At 41.2% G+C, this 12525-nt stretch overlaps 1 protein-coding gene across 2 annotated transcripts in view; it reads right to left on the bottom strand.

Moving 5' to 3' along the window:
• Positions 1-12525, bottom strand: part of sh3gl1b (SH3-domain GRB2-like 1b) — a 77956-nt gene that overhangs the window by 23341 nt on the left and 42090 nt on the right. The gene's annotated exons all lie outside the window — the stretch shown is intronic.

Below are 12525 nucleotides of genomic sequence, written 5' to 3'. Positions count from 1 at the left end.
GTGCCAAGGAATAAGGCAAATGCACTGTCAGGTTGTGTTTCAGTTGAATCAGGCTGGGACCAGTGAACAAGCAAATCGAATAACTAGGGCTTTAGATAACTCTTTGAAACGGTTGACAAGGGGTTGGATGGATCCAGTGAAGGGAATATTGTAAACTTGGAGAAAAGAAAGCAAATGTACAGAGTGACAAAATGAGTGATAAATTCATGATGAATTGTCAGTTACAGAAAATCCTACTACAAGTGTAGTAGGACCTTCTTACTCCTACATTCAAATCCTCTCGCAATGAAGGCCAACATGCCATTGGCTTTCTTCACTGCCTGCTGTACCTACATGCTTACTTTCAGTGACTGATGTACAAGCACACCCAGGTCTCGTTGCACCTCCCCTTCTTCTAATCTGACACCATTCAGATAATAATCTGCCTTCCTGATCTTGCCACCAAAGTGGATAACCTCACATTTATCCATATTATACTGCATCTGCCATGCTTCTGCCCACTCACCCAACCTATCCAAGTCACCTTGCAGCCTCATAGCAACCTCCTCACAGCTGACACTGCCACCCAGCTTTGTATCATCCGCAAACTTAGAAATGTTACATTTAATTCCCTCATCTAAATTAATGAATAAATATTGTAAACAACTGGGGTCCCAGCACCGTGCTTTGAGGCACCTCACTAGTCACTGCCTGCCATTCTGAAAAGGACCCGTTAATTCCTACTCTTTGCTTCCTGTCTGCAAACCAGTTCTTTATCCATGTCAATACCCTACCCCCAATACCATATGCTCTAATTTCACACATTTCTCTTGTGTGGGACCTTGTCAAAGGTTTTTTGAAAGTCGAGATACACCACATCCACTGGCTCTCCCTTATCCATTCTACAGGTTACATCCTCAAAAAATTTTCAGAAGATTAGTCAAGCATGATTTCCCCTTCATAAATCCATGTTGACTTTGACCAATTCCGTTACTGTTTTCCAAATGCGCTGCTATATCTTTAATAATCGACTCCAGCATCTTCCCCACTACCGATGTAAGGCTAACTGGTCTATAATTCCACATTTTCTCTCTCCTTCCTTTCTTAAAAAGTAGAGTTACATTGGCTACCCTCCAGTCCACAGGAACTGATCCAGAGTCGAGAGAACATTGAAAAATGATCACCAATGCATCCACGATTTCTAGGGCCACCTCCTTGAGTACTCTGGGATGCAGACCTTCAGGCCCTGGGGATTTATCTGCCTTCAGTCCCAACAGTTTACCTAACACCATTTTCTGACTAATGTGGATTCCTTTCAGTTCCTCCCTCCCACTAGATCCTTGGTCCCCTAGAATTTCCAGGAGATTGTTTGTCTTCCTTAGTGAAGACAGAACCAAAGTACTTGTTTAACTGTTCTGTCATTTCCTTGTTTCCCATTATAAATTCACCTGTCTCTGACTGTAAGGAACCTATATTCGTCTTCGTCTTTTCCTTTTTACATACCTAAAGAAACGTTTAGTCAGTTTTTATATTCCTCGCAAGCTTTCTTTCATGCTCTTTTTTCCCCCTCTTAATTAACCCCTTTGTCCTCCTCTGTTGAGTTCTAAGTTTCTCCCAGTCCTCTGGTTTGCCACCTCTTCTGGCCAATTTATATTCCTCTTCCTTGGATTTAACACACGGTCTTTAAATCTTTGCCAGTGTATCTCCACTGTCAACCCTTTAAGTATAATTTGCCAGTCTATCCTAGCCAATTCCCGTCTCACAGCTTCAAAGTCTCCTTGATTCAAGTTCAGGACACTAGTCTCTGAATTAACCGTGTCACTCTCCATCCTAATGCAGAATTCCACCATATTATGGTCACTGTTGCCATGGGACCTTGCACAACAAGATCACTAACTAATCCTTCCTCATTACACAATACCCAGTCTAGGATGGCCTGCCCTCTAGTCGGTCCCTCGACATATTGGTTTAAAAACCCATCCCGTATACATTCCAGGAAATCCTCCTCCTCAGCACTGTTACCAATTTGGTTGGCCCAATCTATATGTAGATTAAAGTCACCCATAACAACCGCTGCACCTTTGCTACACCATCCCTAATTTCCTGCTTGATGCTATCCCCAACCTCCCTACTGCTGTTTGGTGGTCTGTATACAACTCCACGAGCATTTTCTGCCATTGGCTATTTCCCAGTTCTACCCATACCGATTCTACAGCATCCAAGCTGATGTCTCTCCTTACTATTGCATTAATCTCCTCTTTAACCATGCAATGCCACCCCACCTCCTCTTCCTTTCTGTCTATCCTTCCTGAATATCGAATACCCCTGCATGTTTAGCTCCCAGCCTTGGTCACCCTGGAGCCATGTCTCTGTAATTCCAACTATGTCATATCCCTTAACTACTAACTGCACATTCAATTCAGCCACCTTATTTCGAATGCTCCTTGTATTAAGGCACAAAGCTTTCAGGTTCGTTTTTCTTATCTCCCTTCTACCTTTTGCTTCGGTCCTCCTTTTATGGCCCTCTGTCTCCTTGCATTGGGACTTATCCCCCTGCCCCGTTAGTTTAAAGTTGGTGTTCAGAGGGGCCGGGGAGTTCTTGCACATAAATCAATAAAAGTTAAGTCGGCAATTGGCAGGCAATTGGCAGACAGAGGTAAAAGATCGATACGGTTGTTGAATGCGCTATTTGCAAATTTCTTTTTGTTCTCATGCGCTTTTTAACCACACAAACCAAACAGCAAAGTTAGTTATTCAGTCATAAATGTAAATTCCAAAAGCTATGACATTCACTTCTGCATTATTAAGATCCAATTTGTTTTAGTGCATGAAATATGATATTCCCACATATTTATCACCTTAAAGTCAGTGTCATACAGCACGGTAACAGGCTCTTCGGTCCAACTTGCCCATGTTGACCAAGATACCCCTTCCACACTAGTCCCACCAGCTCGCACTTGGCTCATATCCTTCTAAAATTTCCTAGCCATGTACCTGTCCAAATGTTTTTAAAATGTTGTGGTAGTATCTGCCTCAACTACCTCCTCTGACAAAAACTACTTCCTTGAAAATGTCAAACATAATCTTAACAATTTGCAGTTTATCTGACAATGAAGTCTTCCTAAACAAGCTAGCGTTTAATATTTTACTCAGATTTTCAGTGTGGTTATATCAATTTGAGAAAAGATCAAAGTTCATTGCACAGAACGGTCAACATTTATATAATTATTCTAATTTCACATAAAATATCCTATGGTTTGAATGTAAAAGTCCACATATTCAATAGAAACATATTCTATAGGCTTGATCGATGAAGCTCAATAACTGCCAGTACAAATTAGAACAATAATCAAGTTTAGGCAGTCCAATTTTCTGGCCTCAGTCACAATTGTCCTTTATTTACCAAATGCTCCATGTAAAATAGTGCGATGCCAAATTTATTCAAGGATTATACAATGTTTAACAGGCCGGAGTGATCTTTTTGTTGCTCTTCTTATGACTTAACATATTGGCATACAGTTTCACAGCCTCACAGATATTGGACTGGAAATTCTGTGCACATAAACTTGTAAAATTGGTGCTAGACACTTCGACCATTCTTGTTTTCATAGTCAATCTAACCTTACCCTAACCTGTCGTTCATATCTTTGCAAATATGATCATTAAATGATCAGACTAAAGCACCCCGTTTACTATGGAAATTGAACTGTGTTGGGCTTTTTGTTTAATGCCTCACAAAAAACATCAAGGATATTTCAGAATTGAACTTCAAGGATCAAAAAAATGATTTGTCTCCAAAATATTTTTCATTTTGTTATTTGGCTTTTTAAAGCAAATTCAAATTTGTTCTGCAAAATTAGAAAATATATGCTAAATCCCAAATTACAATAATATATTCAGTGCTGTTCATATACATACAACACTACATGCCACAAGCTCAAGATGCTAACACCCAAAGTACTGAAAATTTCAGCATGCCATGGAAAGTTACATAAAAGTGATTGGAGACCAACTAAAATGTAAGAACGGTAAAAATGAGGAAAGCACTAGAGTAAAAGGGCTTAAAATTCAGATCAATTGATGTGAAAGAAAATGAATAAGCTCCAAAGGAACAATAAATTATTTTGCAAGTTTATTAATAAAAAAATTATTACGCTGAATTAGGACATTAGAAAGAACTGCAAACTAGAAAAGTACTTGCATATAAATCAAAGATGTAAATACACAAAGGAATCAATCTTGACTTGCTTGGAAGAGAATTAAGCAGATTTTACTAAGCTACATAATAATAATAATAATAATACATTTTATTTATATAGCGCTTTTCATATACTCAAAGACGCTTTACAGAGATTTTGAGAACATAGGGAAATTAATAAATAGATAAATAAGTAAATAAATAAATGAACAGAGAAAGGAGACAGTAGGTGAGGTGACCTTCAGTGGTTGAAGGCAGTACTGAACAGGTGAGACTTCAGCGATGTTTTGAATGTGGTGAGTGTGGGGGAGTCTCTAACGGTTTGGGGTAGTGAGTTCCATAGGGTGGGAGCAGCGATGGAGAAAGCCCTGTCCCCCCAGGATCTGAGTTTAGTCCGGATGTGGGGGGATAGGAGATTGGCAGCGGCAGAGCGAAGGGTGCAGGTGGGAGTGTGCCTGTGGAGGAGGTCGGTCAGGTAGGATGGGGCCAGGTTATGGAGGGCTTTGTAGGTTATGAGGAGGATTTTGTACTGGATTCTCTGGGGGATGGGGAGCCAGTGGAGTTTATAAAGGACGGGGGTGATATGGTCACGGATCGAGGTGTGTGTGAGTAGACGGGCAGCGGAGTTTTGAATGTATTGAAGTTTATTGATGATTTTTGAGGGTGCGCCATAGAGGAGGCTGTTGCAGTAGTCCAGACGGGAGGTGATGAAGGCGTGGATGAGGGTTTCTGCAGCTGTGGAGGAGAGGGATGGACGGAGACGGGCAATGTTTTTGAGGTGGAAGAAGGCTGTCTTTGTGATGTGTTTGATGTGTTTGTCGAAGGAGAGGGTTTGATCAAGGATGATTCCAAGATTCCGGATGTGAGGTGAGGTGGATACTGGGAGACCATCAATGTTGAGGATGAAGTTTTGGGTGGATTTGGTGAGCATTTTTGGACCAATGATGATGATTTCAGATTTGTTGCAATTGAGTTTGAGGAAGTTTGATTGAAGCCAAGATTTTATTTCAGTAATGCAGTTTGTCAGTGTAGAGTGTGTGGTGGAGGAGATTGACTTGGTGGAGATGAGGAGCTGGATATCATCGGCGAAGCAGTGGAAGTTGAGACCATGACGGCGGATTAATTGACCAAGGGGGAACAGGTAGAGGATGAAGAGGAGGGGGCCAAGGACTGAGCCTTGGGGGACACCTTGGGGGAGGGGAGCGGTGGGGGATTTACAGTTGTTAATGGAGATGAACTGGTGTCTGTCAGAGAGGTAAGATTTAAACCAGGATAGGGCTGTGCCGGTGATGTTAAGGGAGGTTTCAAGTCGGGTGAGGAGAATGGAGTGATTTATGGTGTCAAAGGCGGCGCTGAGGTCAAGTAGGATGAGGATGTTGAGGTTGCCAGCGTCGGAGGAGAGGAGAATGTCGTTTGTGATTTTGAGGAGCGCAGTTTCAGTACAGTGGTTTGAGCGGAATCCAGATTGGAAAATTTCATACAGGTTATTGGTAGAGAGGTGGTATTTTAGTTGGGAAGCTACAGCACGTTCCAAAACTTTGGACAGAAAGGGTAGGTTGGAGATTGGTCTGAAGTTGTTTGGGGTGTCAGGGTTTAGACCAGGTTTTTTCAGAATGGGGGTGACAACAGCGATTTTGAGGGATGGCGGGACGATGCCAGTGGACAGGGAGGAGTTTATTGTTGCAGTGATAAGTACGGAACATAAGGTACGGAAAGGTACGGAAAGATTAAATTCATTCACCCATAGGAATATACTGGGGCCAGTTGTGCCTGACCCAATCCACTGCCCACACACATGGTTGAACCCCAGCTGCACTTATCCTTTGAGCCACGATGGCCTTAGTTCCACAGCTGGAATGGAATACCAGTAGAATAGACTATAAGTGGTGACCAGGTCTCCAGATAATGCATTCCAAATCCCCCTTTCACAAGATGTCAAAGGTCTGTTTCAATGTCTCTTATTATCAGTTCATTCTGTACTTCTACGCGGGAATGAGAACATTTTTGCACTCTATTGCTAGTTAGCAATTCTCTATGAAAACGCAAGCTAGCCATCAGCAAAATTCAGCCCATGGCAGAATACTTTAAAATTTGGTGGGAAATAATGTTTTTGCAAAAATTCAATTCAAAACTAATGTTGAAATCAACCTGGGATAATAGGTGGATATAAGGATTAACAAAGCATAATGAAGTCAATAGGGAAGTGCCTGGCACGAGGAGATATAAATAAACAAATGCAACTATTTCTACATAGAAATAAAAAACAAATTTCAAGATCATGTTTTTGACTTGAATAACATCAAAGCTATTTCCAGAAGATGAAGAATGCAGGGGATGAGATCATGAATGCAAGCTTCAACATAAAAGATTTATACGAGATGGTTGTCCAGTATTTGGGACAGAAAGTATAGCTTAAATTTTGTTGTAAGTTCTCAACTCTGATCGCAAAGAAATCTCTCCACAAAAATTTAATGAACTGTGTGTTCCTGTTCTTAATTTAATTTTATTCTCTTATCGGTCAGAGAGGATGCCTGCCAATTATGTCGCCAAACAAGCAAAGCAGTCAGCCACAATAAAGAATTCTCATACAGTGAGACTCCATAAGTTTTACAGACTCCATAAGTTTTAAGATTGTTTGAATGAGGATATGTCTGGACCTAGGGAAAATAACTAAATTGGGGTAAGGTAGATTACGCCATTATTAGGCAGGAATTAGGGAGAATAAATTTGTAGCAGCTGTTATTGGGCAAGTCCTCATTCAACATATGGGGTTGCTTCAAGACCAGCTGATTAGAGTTCAGGACTGGCATGTTCCAGTGAGGAGGGATAGAGATGACCAGTTAAGGGAACCTTAGATGACACAGGCTTAAAACGTCAAAGACCAGAGGGCATGACTTTAAGGTCAGAGGTGCAAAGGTTAAAGGAGATGTGCAAGGCAATTTTTTTTCCACAAAGTGGTGGGTTCATGGAACGTGCTGCCAGGGGTGGTAGTGGAATCAGATAGTGGCATTTAGATAGGCACATGGAATGGAGGGATGTGGATCTAATGCAAGTAGAATTGATTAGTTTCACTTAGCATCATGTTCAGCTCTGACATTGTGAGGTGAAAGGACAGTTCCTGTACTAGATCCAAAAGCTCCAATTATTTTCACATTTTTGACCAATTAAAGACTGTCATACATATGAGATCACTAAAGGTCAATTTTGAAAGATTTAAAAGATAATTAACATTATGATTGTAGATTTGCATGAATTAAACACCCTACTTAAATTTAGGTTTTCCAGTGCGTAGAAATGTCCAGCAGTAATCATGGGTTAAAGCACCATTATAATTCCATCTCATTGAAAATCATCTTAATATTACCAAGATTTGTATACTAAAATGTTGACATTCATGTTAGATCACTCATTTCACCAGGAGAGGACATCAACATTGCAGAAACGTGGGGTACTGCAAACAATAAATTATGGATTTTTGCATTTAACTACATATGTGTGGACTTCAGTTCCACACTGTTGGTGAAAAACAACAATTTTGCCATAAAATCCACAAAAATTGGGCCGTTAATATTCAAATTTGATTAAAGAGTTGTCAGAAGAGTAAAGGAATATAGAAACAGTCAATTAATTGGGAATTAGCATAAAAAGAGGCATGGAGGAAACAACCTAATAATAAAACTATTTATTTCAGAATAGTTTCATTTATCTGATAAAATACAAGGTGATTTACTTGGGGAGGAATATAGAAAGATTTGTTTTTAAAGCTTTAAGAGGTTGAACATAGTGCTTAAAAGGACGCTACTGTCCTTGTACATGAGGCATTGCAAGTTGATGTGCAGGTTCAGAAAGCAATTACAAAGTCAAAAAATTAGGTTGACCGTTACTGCAGAAGAATTAGAATACAAAAATAGTTATGAATTGCTCTGTATAAAACCCTGGTGAGAGCACACTGGAATACTGTGAATAGATCTGGCTTTTCCCACCAAAGGAAGGATAAACTTGCAATTGCGGAAGTGCAGTGAAGGTTCACCACATTCCTGGGATGGACGGTTTATCATAAGAGGAGACATGCTGCCCATATTCTTCAGAACTACTAAAGATAAACATTGAAACGAGTAAAATTATTCAGGGCTTGACAGTGTAGGTGTAGAGTTGTTTCCCATGGCTGGGGTGTCTAGAGAAAGAGATAACTGACTCAAAAAAAGGAAAACGTTGGGAAAAAATGTTTTTATCTGAAGGATAGTGAATCTTTTAAATTCCCTGTGTAAGGATTTGTAAATACTCAATCCTTGAGCATATTCAATACTGCTATTGATTAAATTTTAAATATTAAAGTAATCCAAGGATATGGGGCTCATGGAGAAATGTGGCACTGGGGTATAAGATCAGAAATGATTTTATTGAATGGTGGAACAGATTCAGAGATAAATAACCCACTCAATAGACAATAGGTGCAGGAGTAGGCCATTCGGCCCTTCGAGCCAGCACCACCAATCAATGTGATCATGGCTGATCATTCTCAATCAGTACCCCGTTCCTGCCTTCTCCCCATACCCCCTGACTCCGCTATCCTTAAGAGCTCTATCTAGCTCTCTCTTGAATGCATTCAGAGAATTGGCCTCCACTGCCTTCTGAGCCAGAGAATTCCACAGATTTACAACTCTCTGACTGAAAAAGTTTTTCCTCATCTCCGTTTTAAATGGACTACCCCCTATTCTTAAACTGTGGCCCTGGTTCTGGACTCCCCCAACATTGGGAACATGTTTCCTGCCTCTAACGTGTCCAACCCCTTAATAATCTTATATGTTTCGATAAGATCCCCTCTCATCCTTCTAAATTCCAGTGTATACAAGCCTAGTCGCTCCAGTCTTTCAACATATGACAGTCCCGCCATTCCGGGAATTAACCTAGTAAACCTACGCTGCATGCCCTCAATGGCAAGAATATCCTTCCTCAAATCTGGAGACCAGAACTGCACAGTATTCCAGGTGCGGTCTCACTAGGGCCCTGTACAACTGCAGAAGGACCTCTTTGCTCCTATACTCAACTCCTCTTGTTACGAAGGCCAACATTCCATTGGCTTTCTTCACTGCATGTTGTACCTGCATGCTTCCTTTCAGTGACTGATGCACTAGGACACCCAGATCTCGTTGTACGTCCCCTTTTCCTAACTTTACACCATTCAGATAATAATCTGCCTTCCTATTCTTACCACCAAAGTGGATAACCTCACACTTATCCACATTAAACTGCATCTGCCATGGATCCGCCCACTCACACAACCTGTCCAAGTCACCCTGCAACTTCATAGTATCTTCCTCTCAGTTCACACTACCACCCAGCTTTGTATCATCTGCAAATTTGCTAATGGCACTTTTAATCCCTTCATCCAAGTCATTAATGTATATTGTAAATAGCTGCGGTCCCAGCACCGAGCCTTGCGGTACCCCACTAGTCACTGCCTGCCATTCTGAAAGGGACCCATTTATCCCCACTCTTTGCTTTCTGTCTGCCAACCAATTTTCTATCCATGTCAGTACCCTACCCCTAATACCATGTGCTCTAATTTTGCCCACTAATCTTCTATGTGGGACCTTGTCGAAGGCTTTCTGAAAGTCGAGGTACACCACATCCAACCGGCTCTCCCCTGTCAATTTTCCTAGTTACATCCTCAAAAAATTCCAGAAGATTAGTCAAGCATGGTTTCCCCTTCGTAAATCCAAGCTGACTCGGAACGATGCTGTTACTGCTATCCAAATGCTCCGCAATTTCGTCTTTTATAATTGACTCCAGCATCTTCCCCACCACTGATGTCAGACTAACTGGTCTATAATTTCTCGTTTTCTATCTCCCTCCTTTCTTAAAAAGTGGGATAACATTAGCTACCCTCCAATCCACAGGAACTGATCCTGAATCTATAGAACATTGGAAAATGATTACCAATGCTTCCACAATTTCTAGAGCCACCTCCTTAAGTACCCTGGGATGCAGACCATCAGGCCCTGGGGATTTATCAGCCTTCAGTCCCATCAGTCTACCCAACACCATTTCCTGCCTAATGTGAATATCCTTCAGTTCCTCTGTCACACTAGGATCTCTGGCCACTAGAACATCTGGGAGATTTTTTTAAAATCTGCCTTAGTGAAGACAGATCCAAAGTACCGGTTCAACTCGTCTGCCATTTCCTTGTTCCCCATAATAAATTCCCCTGCTTCTATATTCAAGGGACCCACATTTGCCTTGACTATTTTTTTCCTCTTCACATACCTAAAAAAGCTTTTACTATCCTCCTTTATATTATTGGCAAGCTTACCCTCGTACCTCATCTTTTCTCCCCGTATTGCCTTTTTAGTTATCTTCTGTTGCTCTTTAAAAGAGTCCCAATCCTCTGGCTTCCCACTCTTCTTTGCTATGTTATACTTCTTCTCCTTTATTTTTATGCTGTCCTTGACTTCCCTTGTCAGCCACGGGTGCCTCTTACTCACCTTAGAATCTTTCCTCCTCTTTGGGATAAATTGATCCTGCAACTTATTCCCAGGAATACCTGCCATTGCTGTTCCACCGTCTTCCCTGCTAGGGCCTTGTTCCAGTCAAATCTGGCCAGCTCCTGCCTCTGTAATCCCCTTTGCTATACTGTAATACTGACACTTCCGATTTTCCCTTCTCCCTCTCAATTTGTAGAGTAAAACTTATCATATTGTGATCACTGCCTCCTAATGATTCTTTTACCTTGAGTCCCCTTATCAGATCAGGTTCATTACACAACACTAAATCCAGAATTGCCTTCTCCCTGGTAGGCTCCAGTACAAGCTGTTCTAAGAATCCTTCTCGGAGGCACTCCAAACTCTCTTTCCTAGGGTCCATTACCAACCTGATTTTCCCAGTCTACCTGCATGTTGAAATCTCCCATAACCACCGTAGCATTAAATTTGCGACATGCCAATTTTAGCTCTTGATTCAACTTGCACCCTATGTCGAGGCTACTGTTTGGGGGCCTATAGATAACTCCCATTAGGGTCTTTTTAACCCTTACAATTTCTCATTTCCATCCATACTGATTCTACATCTCCTGATTTTTTTTTTGCTTCCGCTTCTTTTGTTATATTTTGTTATGTTCCAAAAGTAAAACTCAAAGTCTTTACATTTCATTTTGACATCCTTGAGGCCCTGAAACATTTCCAAACATGATTCTTAATAAATTTCTGAACTTTGCGTAAGTTCTGGAGAGCTTCAGTGTAATTTGTTCAGGCCTGTTCAAATTCTCAAAATTCTGAAGTTGTTTCAAGTTGGAACCCACAGTTGTGAGGTAATCACACTCTGTCCCTCTAGATTTGGATTTAGAGATACAGCGTGGAAACAGGCCCTTCGGCCCACCGAGTCCGCGCCACCCAGAGATCTCCGCACATTAACACTATCCTACACACACTAGGGACAATTTTTACATTTACCCAGTCAATTTGGAGTGTGGGAGGAAACCGAAGATCTCGGAGAAAACCCACACAGGGAGAAGTCACGGGGAGAACGTACAAACTCCTAACAGACGGTGCCCGTAGTCAGGATCGAACCAGAGTCTCCGGCACTGCATTCGCTGTAAGGCAGCAACTCTACCGCTGCGCCACCGTGCCGCCGCTATCATTAAGCTCATTATTTATCTATCTTCACCATGTTCTCCAGAGATGCTGCTTGACCTGCACAGTGTATTAACGAGTAACTGCAACTTATTGTTTCTATGTAAATGACCAGATACTTGTTCTGAGACTGGAATTCTCAACTCGACTTTTCAGTGGAAGCATTTTCCAAATCAACAGTATCCTTCGTATCTGAAATATTTTACCGAGGTCATCCTTCAAAACACCCCATCCTCACGTTCTGAGATTGGGGGTGGGGTGGGGGGGGGAAGCTGGGGATGGCAGAAAACAGTCTTCTGACTTTAAGCATGCACCTTCATCAGACACAGCAGAAAGTGGGCTGCCACAATACTGACTCATTTGACTGATAACATAAAACATATCATGAGATAAGTGCTAGTTTCAAAATATGCCACCTCTTATTCTGCAAATATTTATCCTGCTTTGCATGAGTGAATACAGTATGCCCAAAATACTTAATTCATAAACCACTTGGCAAGTTCTGGAGTTTTGAAATGTGCATCGCATTTTTTTTTTTACCGTGCATTTTGTTCCCTCAGGCGGAAATAGTAATACTTCCTTACATAAATCAAAGTTAAACAATAAGCTTTCCAAATTCTAAATAGACTCTTCTAATCTGAGTGATTCTGATGGCCCTGACCAACAAATACAATAATGACCTGTGTTAATAAACAATTTTCCCAATATTTCAAGTTCTAA

Source organism: Rhinoraja longicauda, chromosome 28 (assembly GCF_053455715.1).
Source record: "Rhinoraja longicauda isolate Sanriku21f chromosome 28, sRhiLon1.1, whole genome shotgun sequence".
In the NCBI taxonomy this organism is placed as follows: Eukaryota; Metazoa; Chordata; class Chondrichthyes; order Rajiformes; family Arhynchobatidae; genus Rhinoraja; species Rhinoraja longicauda.
This window is presented reverse-complemented; position numbering and strand designations above follow the sequence as displayed.